Here is a 6100-nt window from a genome sequence, read left to right as displayed (position 1 = left end):
TCGACCTCTGAGTTGGGAAGATCCCCTGGAGAAGGAAATGGCAACCCACTCCAATATTCTCGCCTGGAAAATCCCATGGACAGAGGAGCCTGGTGGGTGACCGTCTACAAGGCTGCAAAAGAGTGGGGCACATCTTAGCAACGAAAGGGCGACGGTTGTTACGTTGTGTGGCTGATGATATTCGTTGTGGAAACATTGCTTTGAGAGACCAGCCTTAGGTTCAAACTAAGTTGCAACAAACTCAAAGAAAGGAGATTTTTCAACTACCAACATCATTTCTTTAAGAAGCTTAGCTGGTAAAACTGGAGTGGGGCTTTGCAAAGACATCATTGTGAAGCTGGACTGGGAGAGGGTTCTGTGAATCTCACCCTGGAAGGGGTTTACCCCATAACCACTCCAGCTGGAAGGAGTGACAGAGGTTTTCCCAGGGCCTTCTTTATCTAGGCTCACCTGCTCTATTCCTTCACCAGCTTCTGTTGGAGCTGAAAAGAAGGGAATCTGTGGGATTCGAGGTGTTTCAAGGTTCAGAGACAGTCTCAGAGAAGGGTGCATCACCATGAAGAAATGAAGATGCAGAGCAAAGCTCTTTTACCGAAACGGAAAAGCAGCAGCAATCCCCAGAGTGGGAGTGGGCAGGTAGGGATGTGAGAGCAGGACTTTGGTTATCCCCCAGGAACAAGAAAAACAAAAATGAAGACATTTCTGTAGATCAAAATTCAAGAAACCAAAGTTAAATTAAGTGATACTAGGCAGCCTCTGGAGAAGATCTGAGAGGATTTAATGACACGCCATCTGGTGGCTCAGCGGGTAAAGAATCCGCCTGCAATGCGGGAGACCTGGGTTCCATCCCTGGGTTGGAAAGACCCCCTGGAGAAGGGAAAGGCTACTCACGCCAGATTTCTGGCCTGGAGAATTCCATGGACTGCATAGTCCATGGGGTCGCAGAGTCAGACATGACTGAGTGACTTTCACTTTCATCATAGCGGAAGTCTCCTGAATGGGTTAAGTGTTTAAATTCAGGGAGCACATTTTTAAAATTAATTTTTATTGCAGTATTGTTTCTTTACAGTGTTGTGTTATTTCCTGCTATACGGCAAAGTGAGTCAGCTGTACAGATACACACATCCCCTCTTCTGCGAATTCCCTCCCCTCTTGGTCCCCAGAGCATCACGGGGGATCTCCTGTGCTGTAGGGTCGGTTCTCATCAGCCACCTATTTTAGCAGAGCATATTTTAGTATAGTAGAGTAGTATATATACGTCAATTCCAATCTCCCAATTCACTCCACCCTCCCTTTGCCCTCTGGGTGTCCACCTATTTGTTCTTTACATCTGTGTCTCCATTTCTGCTTTGCAAATAAGTTTATCTGTACCATTTTTAGCTCAATATATTAAAAAAAAGAAGGCAAAGCAACAGTGATGATGACTGCTCGTTCCAAAGCTGAGCCCACTTCCACTCCTGCCCACACTGCACACTGGACTGTGCATACACATACCGTGCACCATACCATACATGCACATGCTACATACATGTACCATACATGCCCTGTGCTATATGCATACACTGTCTACTATGCTGTGTACACACACACCCTATGTGTAACATACTGTCCACCACTAGAGTAGTGGGTAGTATGTGGCATGCTATACACTACATCTCTGGATTGACTAATATCCCAGTGATGCCCAACTTGCCTTTCTGCATCTATTTCTACTCTTTTCTCACTTCCTATTATTCTGGGGGGCTAAAGCACAGCCCTGCCTCCAGGGGGCTCAAACTTGAAGTTTAAGGAAGTCTCTGATTCAGTGTTAACCTTGCTCTGTTTTAATTCCTCCCTTTCTGCACTGTCCTTAAATTCACTTCCTGGAAAACTCCCAAGGCTGTCCTTCTGCAGTGTAAACGCAGACTGCTCAGTGAGCTGTGGGTGACCTCCCCCATCACTACTCCTGCAAATTTGCTCAGCCTTTTTTTATGGTAACATTTTTCTTTCCTTCCAGAGGTGCTCTGCTCTTGCTCTATTTATATAAGCTGAATTCCATTAACTCACTCTTTCTTGTTCTTTAGCATCAGTGCCGATGAAAAGGAAGAGCTTTTATGCACCTTGGGCTGACTGCAGAATAAAGAGCGGTGTTTCCCTCAGTGGTGGTCCGCCTGTCTCTGTTCCCATCTTTCCTGCCCTCCCCTCTCCATCCATCCATCCGTCTGCCCCACCTCCCCTCTCTCACCTATTCTCTCACCCCACAGCTTCTTTGAACCACGTGGGAGACAAACGGAAAACAACACAGTAAAAGATCCCTGAATCGACTTCCAGGACGCCCACCTTTGGACGGGTTAGTGTTCTCCAGCCCCTCACAGAGTGGGGCCTGAATCCCAGGGAAGATCCATGTTTTGTGGGACGTAAAGCTTAGGCAATTTGAGGGTACTTCTTTAAGAAGAAGACTGCAGAAGAAACACATAAATAGATATTCAATGTTTATGTAAGATGACAAATCACAACAAATTAAAAAATGTTAAGAGCCAGGAAAATCCACAAACATTACAAAATCCAGAAAAAAAAATAATACTTTTTCCTGTGTATTTGGCCGCATAGTCTGATTATCTTTTTACCTGAAACAATTTGGCCATCACTTTCTGTAAAACAATGTTGTATGATAGAGAGATCACACAAACCTCCACCTGTGTATTTGGCTGCATAGTCTGATTATCTTTTTACCTGAAACAATTTGGCCATCACTTTCTGTAAAACAATGCTGTCCGTTAGAAATATCATGCCAATCTCCAATGTGTCACATGTATGGTGTCAATTTTGTAGTAGTCATATTTAAAAGGGTAAAACGGGGAAAAAGGAAGAGGTGGGAGTATTTTAATCCTAGGTTTCATTTATGTCCATGTAGCCCAAGTGTTGTTGAGATGGAGCTGAACCCTGTCACCCTTGCCTTGCCCCCACCCACCCCCCATGTCCTCATCCTGCCTGTTAGCCTGTGCAAAAACTTTAGCCAAAGAATAAGTTTCATCAGAGAAAATTCAGAAACAAAGGAAAACAGTTAAAGGAGATCAAATAATAATAGGTTAGTCATTAATCATAGTCAAGGAGCTTTAGTTCCGCCTCAAGGCTGGAGATGATGTTCTGAGCCGTATCCCATGAGCTGTCTTACAGATATTGAAACGCTCACCAGGTGGAGAGGTTCACCGCACGATGACCGGACTATAGCCATGACGTAAGCTGCCACAACTCTGAGAACCGGCCTCAAAGAAACGGAAACAAACTGACCCTGGAACTGAAGGTTAACTCTATCTCTGATGCTGGGCGGGCCACTGATGGCCAATGTGAAACTGACTGTCAGAGCTGACCGTGCTGCTTCCGCAGGCAGCCCCTCCTTCTGTCTGTAAAAGCTCCTGTCGCCTGATTGGTCAGTGGTGTGGTGAGGGAGTCGGCCTTGGGACAGGTGTCTGCTCTTCTCCCATCCCTGATGGCTGACATCCAAAAGAAACCAAACTTTCCTTTCCACCAACCTGTACTCTTTGATGTCTGTTGAGCAGCAAGAAGCCGGACCCCACTTCTGGTTACACTGTGACGTCAACACTGTTCTTCGGGAGCTCAGTCGTGTCTGGCTCTTTGCAACCCCTGGGCTGCAGCACACCAGGCCTCCCGGTCCTTCACTATCTCCCAGAACTCGCTCAAACTGGTGTCCATTGAGTCTGTGATGTCATCCAACCACCTCCTCCTCTGTCGCCCCCTTCTCCTCCTGCCTTCAGTCTTTCCCAGCATCAGGGTCTTTTCGAATGAGACTGCTTTTCACACCAGCTGGCCAAAGTATTAGAACTTCAGCATCAGTCCTTCCAATGACTATTTAGTCATATTGTTAATAAAATACCAATGATATACTTTACATCTTTTCCCTTAGTAAGTCTTTAAACTCTGATGCATATTTTACGCATACATCACTTGTCAATCACACAAGCCATGTCTCAAGTGCTCTGCAGGCCCGTGGCTAGTGGCTGTGGTGTGAACTGAATGTTTTTATCAAGACTAGGAAGGTAACCCAGTCCTCATTCTGTCACGAAGGAGCAATCTTTATTTTCTGTTATTGATAGTTGAGAAAGATTATTTTTAGCTTTCCCAAGCTCACTTTTGGTAGTGTGATGAACTAACTAGAATGAGTATCATGTTTAGAAAAACTCTATCAGGTTTCTGAAATAGGAGCTGCAAAGTTTCAGGGCTTTTCAAGTTTTCTTCCATAGGGATTAATCTTAACTGTTCTTTGAAATGATGACACCTCACTAACCAGCTTGTTGTCAGTACTCACATTGTACTGGCTTATTGTTTTACCTTTTATGTCAGAATTTCATGTCAAATCATGAACTAGAAAAAGAACTTGTATAAATGTGCTTGGGAAGGACCCGTTAGATGGAGGATGAAGGAATAAGATGGGAAAAGTGGGTGAGATTCAAGGAGGGAAATAGGAAGCTGTCTACTGCTTGTGAGAGGCTGGGAGCAGACTCTCTGCCTCGAGGTCAAGGTGCAAGGCCTGTATGTGAACCTCTAGGTTGTTGGAGAAACAATTCCTCAAGATCTCTAGTATTTCTGTACATCTTCTCAGTAGAGTGACTGATGGCTTTTTCTCAGGGCTAGCTTTCTAAGGCTGAGCACCAAAGAATTGATATTTTCAAACTGTGGTGTTAGAGAAGACAATTGAGAGTCCCTTGGACAGCAAGGAGATCTAACCAGTCAATCCTAAAGGAAATCAACCCTGAATATTTATTGGAAGGACAGATGTTGAAGCTGAAGCTCCAATACTTTGGCCACCTGATGAGAAGAGCTGATTCATTAGAAAAGACCCTGATGCTAGGAAAGATTGAGGGTAGGAGGAGAAGGGGGCGACAGAAGACGAGATGGTTGGATGGCTTCATTGACTCAACGGATGTGAGTTTGAGCAAACTCCAGGAGATAGTGAAGGACAAGGGAGTCTGGTGTGCTGCAGTCCATGGGGTAACAAAGAGTCAGACACGACTCAGCAGCTAAACAGCAAGCTTTCCAAGAATGTTTGCAAGTGACCATGAAAAACAGAGAGAGTCCCTTGTGGCAAAGGGCCAATTTGTTTCCTGACCAGTATAATAAAGTCTCCCCGTGGAAGTGAAGATCTGACTTGTGTGCCGTATTCCTCATCTCTAACCTGGGGCTCTTGTATCTTCCACCAGCATCTCATGAAACAGTGGCAGGCTCACTTGTTGGCATGCAAGGGGCTTAGGATCTTAGGCTGTCTGTAATTCCTGACACACTGGGAGCATATGGAAGTCTGTAGGGTTAAGATCATTAGAATTCAAGACCTCTAAAGCCTGGGTGTTAGTTCTAGAAAGTCTTGTAGGTCTTCACAGAACTGTTCAACTTCAGCTTCTTCAACATTATTGGTCAGGGCATAGACTTGGATTACTGTGATATTGAATGCTTTGCCTTGGAAATGAACAGAGATCATTCTGTCATTTTTGAGATTGCATCTAAGTACTGCATTTCAGACTCTTTTGTTGACTATGATGGCTATTCCATTTCTTCTAAGGGATTCTTGCCCACAGTAGTAGATATAATGGTCATCTGAGTTAAATTCAGCCATTTCCATTTCCATTCACCCATTTCTTAGTTTGCTGATTCCTAGAATGTCGACGTTCACTCTTGCCATCTCCTGTCTGACCACTTCCAATTTGCCTTGATTCATGGACCTAACATTCCAGGTATCTATGCAATATTGCTCTTTACAGCATCAGACCTTGCTCCTATCACCAGTCACATACACAACTGGGTACTGTTTTTGCTTTGGCTCTGTCTCATCATTCTTTCTGGAGTTATTTCTCCACTGATCTCCAGTAGCATATTGGGCACCTACCAACCTGGGAGTTCATCTTTCAGCGTCCTATCTTTTTGCCTTTTCATACTGTTCATGGGTTCTCAAGGCAAGAATACTGAAGTGGTTTGTCATTCCCTTCTCCAGTGGACCATGTCTTGTCAGAACTCTCCACCATGACCCATCTGTCTTGGGTGGCCCTACAATGGCATGACTCAGAGTTTCATTGAGTTAGACAAAGTTGTGGTCCATGTGATCAGAGAT

The sequence above is a fragment of the Cervus canadensis genome, chromosome 8, assembly GCF_019320065.1.
Source record: "Cervus canadensis isolate Bull #8, Minnesota chromosome 8, ASM1932006v1, whole genome shotgun sequence".
Taxonomy (NCBI): Eukaryota; Metazoa; Chordata; class Mammalia; order Artiodactyla; family Cervidae; genus Cervus; species Cervus canadensis.
Note: the sequence above shows the minus strand (reverse complement) of the source record.